The sequence below is a fragment of the Scyliorhinus canicula genome, chromosome 1, assembly GCF_902713615.1.
Source record: "Scyliorhinus canicula chromosome 1, sScyCan1.1, whole genome shotgun sequence".
Taxonomy (NCBI): domain Eukaryota; kingdom Metazoa; phylum Chordata; class Chondrichthyes; order Carcharhiniformes; family Scyliorhinidae; genus Scyliorhinus; species Scyliorhinus canicula.
This window is the reverse complement of record NC_052146.1, coordinates 116,319,620-116,331,492: the sequence shown is the minus strand read 5'-3', so window position 1 is coordinate 116,331,492 and position 11,873 is coordinate 116,319,620. Positions and strand designations below refer to the sequence as shown.

Genomic DNA, 11,873 nt, shown 5'->3' with positions numbered 1-11,873 from the left:
CAGGTTTGAGGGGGCTGAAAGGCCTACTGCAGCTCCTAACTTATACATACTCATGTAAGTATGTTCATAGAGAAAGCTGCATTCAGGGGAGGGATAGTTTGGGGTGTGGGTTAATGTGTCAGAAAAGCTCGTAGAGATAAGGTGGGGTGAGGGTGTGGGATCTGCCCTTCTTGGTTGAGTTCAAGACTGATTATTTCTGAGCTAGTGGTGAGGGAAAGGGACAGAATCAATGGCACTGGAACTGTGTTTGATGACAACAGATTTGAGCCTGGGAATATTAAATCTCTTCCAAGGCTGTGAGGTAAACAATTCGGAAGCGCAAAAGCAATGGCAGACAGCGGCTGGGGCAGGAATGGAGGGAATGTTGGACAGGCAGGTCTGGATGTTTTTGAGGCAGTGGGAAGGATTGAACACAATTCTTGTGTTGAATCCAATGCATCAGTGTGGTGTGGCATCATTGTTGAGGCTACTTCTGACAGTCTCGCTCCTCTGATCAATATGGACCCTTTTCCAGTGAAATGTTACCCAGTGAACTGCTTCAAACAACCCCCATTGTCTAATTCTCCATCATCTCAATTCTCACCCTCTCCCATCTATTTTCTCCATCTTTGTGTCTTTGTCCTCCTCTCTCTCTCTCTCTCTCCCTCGCTCTTCCCCCTGCCTGTGTTTTCTCTATCTCCTTCCTCACTGTTCTCCCTCCCTGTGTGTGTCTCTGCCTGCTCGAGGTGGTGCCTATTCACCTTGGCAAGGACGGAATATCATCGTCTGCAGTCCAGGCGTGAAGAGGGATTGTTCTTTTTTTAAAAAAAATCTCTCCGAAACATCCATTCCCTAGTGGCGGTTCCGAGTGTCAAAGAGCAATGCAGATGCATTGTGAAAAAGCAATAAAGCATAGCCTGAGGGCCCCTCTCAGGGAGGTAGTCAGTCAAATCCACGAGAAGCAGCCAATATGGGTTTGCACACACACGGTTGCATGAGACAGAAAAAAAGTGTGCACGTTTCATTGAGAGTCTTCAACAACACACTCGATTGTAATGTTTTAATTTTGTTCATTATGGGGTTTGCGAGTGTCACTTGCCTGCCCCTGGCCCGAAACGACTGGCCGCACTGAAGCGGGGAGAGGGGTGAATGACCCGCATCGGATCAGCGACAAGAAACGTGCCAATGTCTTTTGGGAGACCCGCGACCCCCGACACAAGGTATGGTAATCAAGGTGCCAGTTTCTCATTACGCTCCCTAATTACTGTTTCGTAATTAGCACGCACCAGAGATACAAAAGAATGAAAATTATCTCCTATCCAACACCCCCCCCCCCCCCCCCCCGGCCGCCTCCTCCCCCGCCTCTCAACGTTAAATTACTTGCCTCAAGCAGCAGCCCCGAAAAAGCAGCCAAGCGATTCGAGGGGCCTGTGGGGATATGGGGGAGGGGAGGGGGGAGCCAAATGGCAGCTTCACAGCTTCTGACTGGATGTGTTGCTAAATTACTGTAAATATTTAAGCAAATTAAAATTCTGCTTGAGCTGTCCTTGCGCCCGGCTAATTGTTTTTTGTTTTGCTCCCTGCAGCAAGCAGGGTGAAGACTGCACTCTGATATGCAGCAGCAGGCAGCTTCAGAACCCCGCTCAAATTGAGCTGTATTACTTGTGGACTGTCTAATTATTCTCTTCAATTTGCATTGAAAAGATTGATTATTTATTTCAAACTGTGTGTGTGTGTGGGGCGGGGAGTGTGTGTGTGTGTGTGTGGGGGGGGGGGGGGATGTGTGTGTGGGATATGTGTGTGCGGTGTGTGGAGGGGACAATGTGTGTGGGGGTAAGTGTGTGTGTGGAGGGTGGCAATGTGTATGGGGGTAAGTGTGTGTGTGGAGGGTGGCAATATGTGTGGGGGTAAGTGTGTGTGTGGAGGGCACAGTGTGTATGGGGGTAAGTGTGTGTGTGTGGAGGGGACAGTGTGTATGGGGGTAAGTGTGTGTGTGGAGGGTGGCAATGTGTCTGGGGGTAAGTGTGTGTGCGGAAGGTGGCAATGTGTGTGGGGGTAAGTGTGTGTGCGGAGGGTGGCAATGTGTATGGGGGTAAGTGTGGGTGTGGAGGGTGGCAATGTGTGTGGGGGTAAGTGTGTGTGTGGAAGGTGGCAATGTGTATGGGGGTAAGTGTGTGTGTGGAGGGGACAGTGTGTATGGGGGTAAGTGTGTGTGTGGAGGGGCAGTCTGTATGGGGGTAAGTGTGTGTGTGGAGGGGACAGTGTGTATGGGGGTAAGTGTGTGTGTGGAGGGTGGCAATGTGTATGGGGGTAAGTGTGTGTGTGGAAGGTGGCAATGTGTATGGGGGTAAGTGTGTGTGTGGAGGGGACAGTGTGTATGGGGGTAAGTGTGTGTGTGGAGGGGACAGTGTGTGTGGGGGTAAGTGTGTGTGTGAAAGGTGGCAATGTGTGTGGGGGTAAGTGTGTGTGTGGAGGGTGGCAATGTGTATGGGGGTAAGTGTGTGTGTGGAGGGTGGCAATGTGTATGGGGTAAGTGTGTGTGTGGAGGGTGGCAATGTGTATGGGGGTAAGTGTGTGTGGAGCGTGGCAATGTGTGTGGGGGTAAGTGTGTGTGTGGAGGGTGGCAATGTGTATGGGGGTAAGTGTGTGTGTGGAGGGGACAGTGTGTATGGGGGTAAGTGTGTGTGTGGAGGGTGGCAATGTGTATGGGGGTAAGTGTGTGTGTGGAGGGCACAATGTGTGTGGGGGTAAGTGGGTGTGTGGAGGGTGGCAATGTGTATGGGGGTAAGTGTGTGTGTGGAGGGGACAATGTGTATGGGGGTAAGTGTGTGTGTGGAGGGTGGCAATGTGTGTGGGGGTAAGTGTGTGTGTGGAGGGTGGCAATGTGTATGGGGGTAAGTGTGTGTGTGGAGGGCACAATGTGTGTGGGGGTAAGTGTGTGTGTGGAGGGTGGCAATGTGTATGGGGGTAAGTGTGTGTGTGGAGGGTGGCAATGTGTATGGGGGTAAGTGTGTGTGGAGGGTGGCAATGTGTATGGGGGTAAGTGTGTGTGTGGAGGGTGGCAATGTGTATGGGGTAAGTGTGTGTGTGGAGGGGGACAATGTGTATGGGGGTAAGTGTGTGTGTGGAGGGTGGCAATGTGTATGGGGGTAAGTGTGTGTGTGGAGGGTGGCAATGTGTATGGGGGTAAGTGTGTGTGTGGAGGGTGGCAATGTGTATGGGGGTAAGTGTGTGTGTGGAGGGGGACAATGTTTTTCGGGGGTAAATGTGAGTGTGGAGGATGACAATGTGTGCGAGAGAGTGTGTGGGCGGTGTGTGTATGTTGGGGTTTTCGGATGAATGTGTGTGTGTGTGGGGGGAGGGGAGTGTGCGTCTGGGGAGGGGTTACTGGGGGAGTGTGTGAGAGATTGTGTGGGGGTATTGGGATGAATGTGTGACTGTGGGGATTGTATGGGGTGTAGGGGATGAATGTGTGTGTGTGGGCTGGGGAGAGTGTGCGTCTGGGGGCGTTACTGGGGGATTGTGTGAGGGAGTGTGTGGGTGTATTGGCATGAATGTGTGTGTGGGGATTGGGTGAGGGGAATAGGGATGAATGTGGGTGGGGGGTAGGTGTTGGGGGTACAGGGATGTGTGTGTGGGGGGGTGGGGGGTACAAGGATGAATGTCAGTGGGGGGGAGGGGGTAAATGTGTGTGTGGGGAGATGGGGTAAGTGTGTGTGTAGGGGGAGGGAGTAAGTGTGTGTGGGGAGGACAGTGTGGAACAATCTGTGGGGCACAATGTGGGGAGGGGTCAATATGTGTGGAGGGTACAATGTGTATGTGGGTAAGTGTGTGTGTGGATGGGGACAATGTGTATGGGGGTAAGTGTGTGTGTGTGTGTGAGTGTGGAGGGTACAATGTGTATGGGGTAAGTGTGTGTGTGGAGGGTACAATGTGTATGTGGGTAAGTGTGTGTGTGGATGGGGACAATGTGTATGGGGGTAAGTGTGTGTGTGTGTGGAGGGTGACAACGTGTATGTGGGTAAGTGTGTTTGTGTGGAGGTGGACAATGTGTATGTGGGTAAGTGTGTTTGCGTGGAGGAGTCAATGTGTATGGGGGTAGGCGTGTGTGTGTATTGCACTGAGGTCCCTGGTTTGATCACGGCACTGGGTCACTGTCCGTGTGGAGTTTTCACATTCTCCCCGTGTTTGCGTGGGATTCGCCCCCACAACCCAAAAATGTGCAGCGTAGGTGAATTGGCCACGTTAAGTTGCCCCTTAATTGGAAGAAATGAATTAGGTACTCTAAATTTAATTTTAAAAAGTCTGTCTGCGGGGGGAGACAATGTGTGCGGGGGGTAAGTGTGTGTGTGTGTGTGTGTGGAGGGGGACAATGTGTATGGGGGTAAGTGTGTGTGTGTGCATGTGGAGGGACAGTGTGTATGGCGGTTGGTGTGTGTGTGTGGAGGGGGACAGTGTGTATGGGGGTAAGTGTGTGAGTGCATGTGGAGGGACAGTGTGTATGGGGGTAGTGTGTGAGTATGGGGGTAAGTGTGTGTGGGGGTAAGTGTGTGTGTGGAGGGGACAGTGTGTATTGGGGTAAGTGTGAGTGTGGAGGGGGAACTGTGTATGGGGTAAGTGTGTGTGTGCATGTGGAGCGACAGTGTGTATGCGGGTAAGTGTGTGTGTGGAGGGGACAGTGTGTATGGGGGTAAGTGTGTGTGTGGAGGGGACAGTGTGTATGGGGTAAGTGTGTGTGGAGGGGACAGTGTGTATGGGGGTAAGTGTGAGTGTGGAGGGGACAGTGTGTATGGGGGTAAGTGTGTGTGGGGGTAAGTGTGTGTGTGGAGGGGACAGTGTGTATGGGGTAAGTGTGTGTGTGTGTGGAGGGGACAGTGTGTGTGGGGGTAAGTGTGTGTGTGTGTGGAGGGGACAGTGTGTATGGGGGTAAGTGTGTGTGTGTGTGGAGGGGACAGTGTGTATGGGGGTAAGTGTGAGTGTGGAGGGGACAGTGTGTATGGGGGTAAGTGTGTGTGGGGGTATGTGTGTGTGTGGAGGGGACAGTGTGTATGGGCGTAAGTGTGTGTGTGGGGGTAAGTGTGTGTATGGGGGTAGGTGTGTCTGTGTGTAGAAGGGACAGTGTGTATGGGGGTAATGGTGTGTGTGGAGGGGACAGTGTGTATGGGGGTAAATGTGTGTGGGGGTAAGTGTGTGTGTGGAGGGTGGCAATGTGTATGGGGGTAGGTGTGTGTGTGGAGGGCACAATGTGTGTGGGGGTAAGTGTGTGTGTGGAGGGTGGCAATGTGTATGGGAGTAAGTGTGTGTGTGGAGGGGACAATGTGTATGGGGTAAGTGTGTGTGTGGAGGGCACAATGTGTGTGGGGGTAAGTGTGTGTGTGGAGGGTGGCAATGTGTGTGGGGGTAAGTGTGTGTGTGGAGGGTGGCAATGTGTATGGGGGTAAGTGTGTGTGTGGAGGGTGGCAATGTGTATGGGGGTAAGTGTGTGTGTGGAGGGTGGCAATGTGTATGGGGGTAAGTCTGTGTGTGGAGGGGGACAATGTTTTTAGGGGGTACATGTGAGTGTGGAGGATGACAATGTGTGCGAGAGAGTGTGTGGGCGGTGTGTGTATGTTGGGGTTTTCGGATGAATGTGTGTGTGTGTGGGGGGAGGGGAGTGTTCGTCTGGGGAGGGGTTACTGGGGGAGTGTGTGAGAGATTGTGTGGGGGTATTGGGATGAATGTGTGTCTGTGGGGATTGTGTGGGGTGTAGGGGATGAATGTGTGTGTGGGGGGGGGGAGAGTGTGCGTCTGGGGGCGTTACTGGGGGATTGTGTGAGGGAGTGTGTGGGTGTATTGGCATGAATGTGTGTGTGGGGATTGGGTGAGGGGAATAGGGATGAATGTGGGTGGGGGGTAGGTGTGGGGGGTACAGGGATGTGTGTGTGGGGGGGTGGGGGGTACAAGGATGAATGTCAGTGGGGGGGAGGGGGTAAATGTGTGTGTGGGGAGATGGGGTAAGTGTGTGTGTAGGGGGAGGGAGTAAATGTGTGTGGGGAGGACAGTGTGGAACAATCTGTGGGGCACAATGTGGGGAGGGGTCAATATGTGTGGAGGGGACAATGTGTATGGGCGTAAGTGTGTGTGTGGATGGGGACAATGTGTATGGGGGTACTTGTGTGTGTGTGTGTGTGTGGAGGGTGATAATGTGTATGTGGGTAAGTGTGTGTGTGGAGGGTACAATGTGTATGGGGGTAAGTGTGTGTGTGTGTGTGTGTGGAGGGTACAATGTGTATGGGGTAAGTGTGTGTGTGGAGGGTACAATGTGTATGTCGGTAAGTGTGTGTGTGGATGGGGACAATGTGTTTGGGGGTAAGTGTGTGTGTGTGTGTGTGGAGGGTGACAATGTGTATGTGGGTAAGTGTGTTTGTGTGGAGGTGGACAATGTGTATGTGGGTAAGTGTGTTTGTGTGGAGGTGGACAATGTGTATGTGGGTAAGTGTGTTTTCGTGGAGGAGTCAATGTGTATGGGGGTAGGCGTGTGTGTGTATTGCACTGAGGTCCCTGGTTTGATCACGGCACTGGGTCACTGTCCGTGTGGAGTTTTCACATTCTCCCCGTGTTTGCGTGGGATTCGCCCCCACAACCCATAAATGTGCAGGGTAGGTGAATTGGCCACGTTAAGGTGCCCCTTAATTGGAAGAAATGAATTAGGTACTCTAAATTTAATTTTAAAAAGTCTGTCTGCGGCGGGAGACAATGTGTGCGGGGGGTAAGTGTGTGTGTGTGTGTGTGTGGAGGGGGACAATGTGTATGGGGGTAAGTGTGTGTGTGTGGATGTGGAGGGACAGTGTGTTTGGCGGTTGGTGTGTGTGTGGAGGGGGACAGTGTGTATGGGGGTAAGTGTGTGAGTGCATGTGGAGGGACAGTGTGTATGGGGGTAGTGTGTGAGTTTGGAGGTGGACAATGTGTATGGGGGTAAGTGTGTGTGGGGGTAAGTGTGTGTGTGGAGGGGACAGTGTGTATTGGGGCAAGTGTGTGAGTGGAGGGGGCAGTGTGTGTGGGGGTAAGTGTGAGTGTGGAGGGGGAAATGTGTATGGGGTAAGTGTGTGTGTGTGCATGTGGAGCGACAGTGTTTTTTGCGGGTAAGTGTGTGTGGAGGGGACATTGTGTATGGGGGTAAGTGTGTGTGTGGAGGGGACAGTGTGTATGGGGTAAGTGTGTGTGGAGGGGACAGTGTGTATGGGGGTAAGTGTGAGTGTGGAGGGGACAGTGTGTATGGGGGTAAGTGTGTGTGGGGGTAAGTGTGTGTGTGGAGGGGACAGTGTGTATGGGGTAAGTGTGTGTGTGTGTGTGGAGGGGACAGTGTGTATGGGGGTAAGTGTGTGTGTGTGTGGAGGGGACAGTGTGTATGGGGGTAAGTGTGAGTGTGGAGGGGACAGTGTGTATGGGGGTAAGTGTGTGTGGGGGTAAGTGTGTGTGTGGGGGGGACAGTGTGTATGGGGGTAAGTGTGTGTGGGGGTAAGTGTGTGTGTGGAGGGGACAGTGTGTATGGGGATAAGTGTGAGTGTGGAGGGGACAGTGTGTATGGGGGTAAGTGTGTGTGGGGGTAAGTGTGTGTGTGGGGGGGACAGTGTGTATGGGGGTAAGTGTGTGTGTGGAGGGGACAGTGTGTGTGGGGGTAAGTGTGTGTGTGGAGGGGACAGTGTGTATGGGGGTAAGTGTGAGTGTGGAGCGGACAGTGTGTATGGGGGTAAGTGTGTGTGGGGAGGGGACAGTGTGTATGGGGTAAGTGTGTGTGTGTGTGGAGGGGACAGTGTGTATGGGGGTAAGTGTGTGTGTGTGTGGAGGGGACAGTGTGTATGGGGGTAAGTGTGAGTGTGGAGGGGACAGTGTGTATGGGGGTAAGTGTGTGTGGGGGTAAGTGTGTGTGTGGAGGGGACAGTGTGTATGGGGGTAAGTGTGTGTGTGGGGGGACAGTGTGTATGGGGGTAAGTGTGTGTGTGGAGGGGACAGTGTGTTTCGGGGTAAGTGTGTGAGTGGAGGAGGCAGTGTGTGTGGGGGTATGTGTGTGTGTGGAGGGGACAGTGTGTATGGGGGTAAGTGTGTGTGTGTGGGTAAGTGTGTGTATGGGGGTAAGTGTGTCTGTGTGTCGAGGGGAGAGTGTGTATGGGGGTAAGAGTGTGTGTGGAGGGGACAGTGTGTATGGGGGTAAGCGTGTGTGTGGAGGAGACTGTGTATGGGGGTAAGTGTGTGTGTGTGGAGGGGACAGTGTGTATGGGGGTAAGTGTGTGTGTGGAGGGGACAGTGTGTATGGGGTAAGTGTGTGTGTGGAGGGGACAGTGTGTATGGGGGTAAGTGTGTGTGTGGAGGGGGCAGTGTGTATGGGGGTAATTGTGTGTGTAGTGGGGACAGTCTGTATGGGGGTAAGTGTGTGTGTGGAGGGGACAGTGTGTATGGGGGTAAGTGTGTGTGTGGAGGGGACAGTGTGTGTGTGGAGGGGACAGTGTGTATGGGGGTAAGTGTGTGTGTGGAGGGGCAGTGTGTATGGGGGGTAAGTGTGTGTGTGGAGGGGACAGTGTGAATGGGGGTAATTGTGTGTGTGGAGGGGACAGTGTGTATGGGGGTAAGTGTGTCTGTGGAGGGGACAGTGTGTGTGGGGGTAAGTGTGTGTGTGGAGGGGACAGTGTGTATGGGGGTAAGTGTGTGAGTGGAGGAGACAGTGTGTATGGGGGTAAGTGTGTGTGTGGAGGGGGACAGTGTGTATGGGGGTAAGTGTGTGTGTGGAGGGGACAGTGTGTATGTGGGTAAGTGTGTGTGTGGAGGGGACAGTGTGTATGGGGGTAAGTGTGTGTGGAGGGGACAGTGTAAATGGGGGTAAGTATGTGTGTGGAGGGGACAATGTGTATGGGGGTAAGTGTGTGTGTGGGGGGGACAGTGTGTATGGGGGTAAGTGTGTGTGTGGAGGGGGCAGTGTGTATGGGGGTAAGTGTGTGTGTGTGGAGGGGACAGTGTGAATGGGGGTAAGTGTGTGTGTGGAGGGGACAGTGTGTGTGTGGAGGGGACAGTGTGTATGGGGGTAAGTGTGTGTGTGGAGAGGCAGTGTGTATAGGGGTAAGTGTGTGTGTGGAGGGGCAGTGTGTATGGGGGTAAGTGTGTGTGTGGAGGGGACAGTGTGTATGGGGGTAAGTGTGTGAGTGGAGGAGACAGTGTGTATGGGGGTAAGTGTGTGAGTGGAGGGGACAGTGTGTATGGGGGTAAGTGTGTGTGTGGAGGGGACAGTGTGTATGGGGGTAAGTGTGTGTGGAGGGGACAGTGTGTATGGGGGTAAGTGTGTGTGGAGGGGACAGTGTGTATGGGGGTAAGTGTGTGTGTGGAGGGGAAAGTGTGTATGGGGGTAAGTGTGTGTGTGTGGGGGGGGGACAGTGTGTATGGGGTAAGTGTGTGTCTGGAGGGGGCAGTGTGTATGGGGGTAAGTGTGTGTGTGTGGAGGGGACAGTGTGTATGGGGATAAGTGTGTGTGTGTGGAGGGGACAGTGTGTATGGGGGTAAGTGTGTGTGTGGAGGGGACAGTGTGTGTGTGGAGGGGACAGTGTGTATGGGGGTAAGTGTGTGTGTGGAGGGGCAGTGTGAATGGGGGTAAGTGTGTGTGTGGAGGGGACAGTGTGAATGGGGGTAAGTGTGTGTGTGGAGGGGACAGTGTGTATGGGGGTAAGTGTGTGTGTTGAGGGGACAGTGTGTGTGGGGGTAAGTGTGTGTGTGTGGAGGGGACAGTGTGTATGGGGGTAAGTGTGTGTGTGGAGGGGCAGTCTGTATGGGGGTAAGTGTGTGTGTGGAGGGGACAGTGTGAATGGGGGTAAGTGTGTGTGTGGAGGGGACAGTGTGTATGGGGGTAAGTGTGTGAGTGGAGGAGACAGTGTGTATGGGGGTAAGTGTGTGTGTGGAGGGGGCAGTGTGTATGGGGGTAAGTGTGTGTGTGGAGGGGACAGTGTGTATGGGGGTAAGTGTGTGTGTGGAGGGGACAGTGTGTATGGGGGTAAGTGTGTGTGTGGAGGGGACAGTGTGTATGGGGGTAAGTGTGTGTGTGGAGGGGACATTGTGTATGGGGGTAAGTGTGTGTGTGGAGGGGACATTGTGTATGGGTGTGTGTGTGGAGGGGGACAATGTGTGGTAGTTAGTGTGTGTGGGTATGTGTGGAGGTTTTGGGAAAGCGTGTGTGTGGGGAGTTAGTGTGTTTTGGGGGGTTGTGTTTGTGTGGGGGTGGGGTGGTGTATGTGGGGGAGGGGAAGTATTGGGCTTCTCAGCGGTATGTCCTGTCAGCCTCTATCACCCGCCGCCGAACGCCGTGCGCCTGGGCTAAGTGACCCTGTGCCAGGCAACTTGAGGCTGCAGTTGTGACAAGCTGCATGTTATCATCATTCCTTCCCACCCTCTCTGCCATCCCCGATGTTCTCTTGTGCTGCGGTCCAGTTCTCCAGCGGCTCACAGCTCCCCCGCCGCTCCCCAATAAACGAGGCGAGTGGCTATTCTGCAATCGCAAACCAATATCATCAGGGCGAATGGACTGTTCGACACAGGGGGACTCATGGTCCTGCCCTTCCCCAATCTCCCCCCCCCCCCCCCACCCCACACACAACGCGTATATTCAGGACTGGACGGAGCAAGAATCCGCTCGATGGTAATGCCAAATAGGAGCACAGTTTAATTCCCAATTCCTGGTTAGCTCCATAGTGCTGAGGTCAATTTAACCCCACCCTCAGCCGCGCCCTGGCAATTGAACATAGGGCGATCCTGTGCTGTACGGGACAATTCCAGGGGGAAATCGAAATGAACTCCGGGGATAGGTGACACAGTCACTTTCTTTTATTATTCATCTTCGAAATTGTAGCAGTCAGGCGCAGTTTGCAACCAATCACGAAGCGGTCCGCAACACAAAAAAGGCCCTTTGGTCCATCGCACGTCTACGCTGGTCAAAAACAACCACCAAAGTATTCTAATCCCATCTCCAGCACTTGATTCACAACCTCGTATGCCTCTGCACATCCAAATATTTCTTAAATGCTGCAAGGATCTCTACGTCCACTACCCTTTCAGGCAGTGAGTTCCAGACTCCCACCACCCTCTGGGTGATAGTGTTTCCTCACATCCTCTCTAAACCTCCTGTCCCTTACTTTAAATCTATGCCCCCCGGTCATTGATCCCTCCACCAAGGGACAAAGTATCTTTCTGTCTATCTATGCCCCTCATAATTTTATACATCTCAATCATGTCCCCCCTCAATCTCTGCTGCACCAAGGAAAACAACCCCAGTTTATCCAATCTATCTACATTGCTAAAACTCTCAAACCCTGGCAACATCCTGGTAAATCTCCTCTGCCCTCTGTTCAGTGCTATCACATACCCACAATAATGTGGATTCCAGAACTGCACAGTACTCTAGCTGTGGCCGAACCAACATTTTATACAGTTCTAACATAACCTCCCTGCTCTTAAACTCTATGCCTCTGCTAATAAAGGCATGTATATCATATGCCTTCTTTTTTTAAAATTTAGAGTACCCAATTATTTTTTCTCCAATTAAGGGGCAATTTAGCGAGGCCAATCCACCTAACCTGCACAATTTTGTAACCCACTCATACATGGGGAGAATGTGCAAACTCCACATGGACAGTGACCATCATATGCCTTCTTCACCACTGCCCTGCTACCTTAAGGGACCGGTGTACATGCGCACCAAGGTCCCTCTGATCAGTCCTTCTCAGTGTCCTGTCGTTTATCATGTATTCCCTTCAAGTGTTTGTCCTGCACAAGTGCATCACTTCACACTTAACCGGATTGAATTCCAATTGATTCCTTTGTAACAAACTATGAATGGAAAATGAGAAAATATGTCCCCCCCATCACCAATTTGCAGGGAC

The 11,873-nt window shown here is 52.7% G+C and overlaps 1 long non-coding RNA gene across 1 annotated transcript in view; it reads left to right on the top strand.

The window, feature by feature from the left end:
• Positions 1-676: 676 nt before the first annotated feature.
• LOC119966522 overlaps positions 677-11,873 on the top strand; it is a 93,810-nt gene continuing 82,613 nt past the window's right edge. The window contains exon 1 of the long non-coding RNA XR_005460784.1: positions 677-1,199. This is a non-coding gene — a long non-coding RNA (uncharacterized LOC119966522). The remainder of the gene's footprint in view (positions 1,200-11,873) is intronic.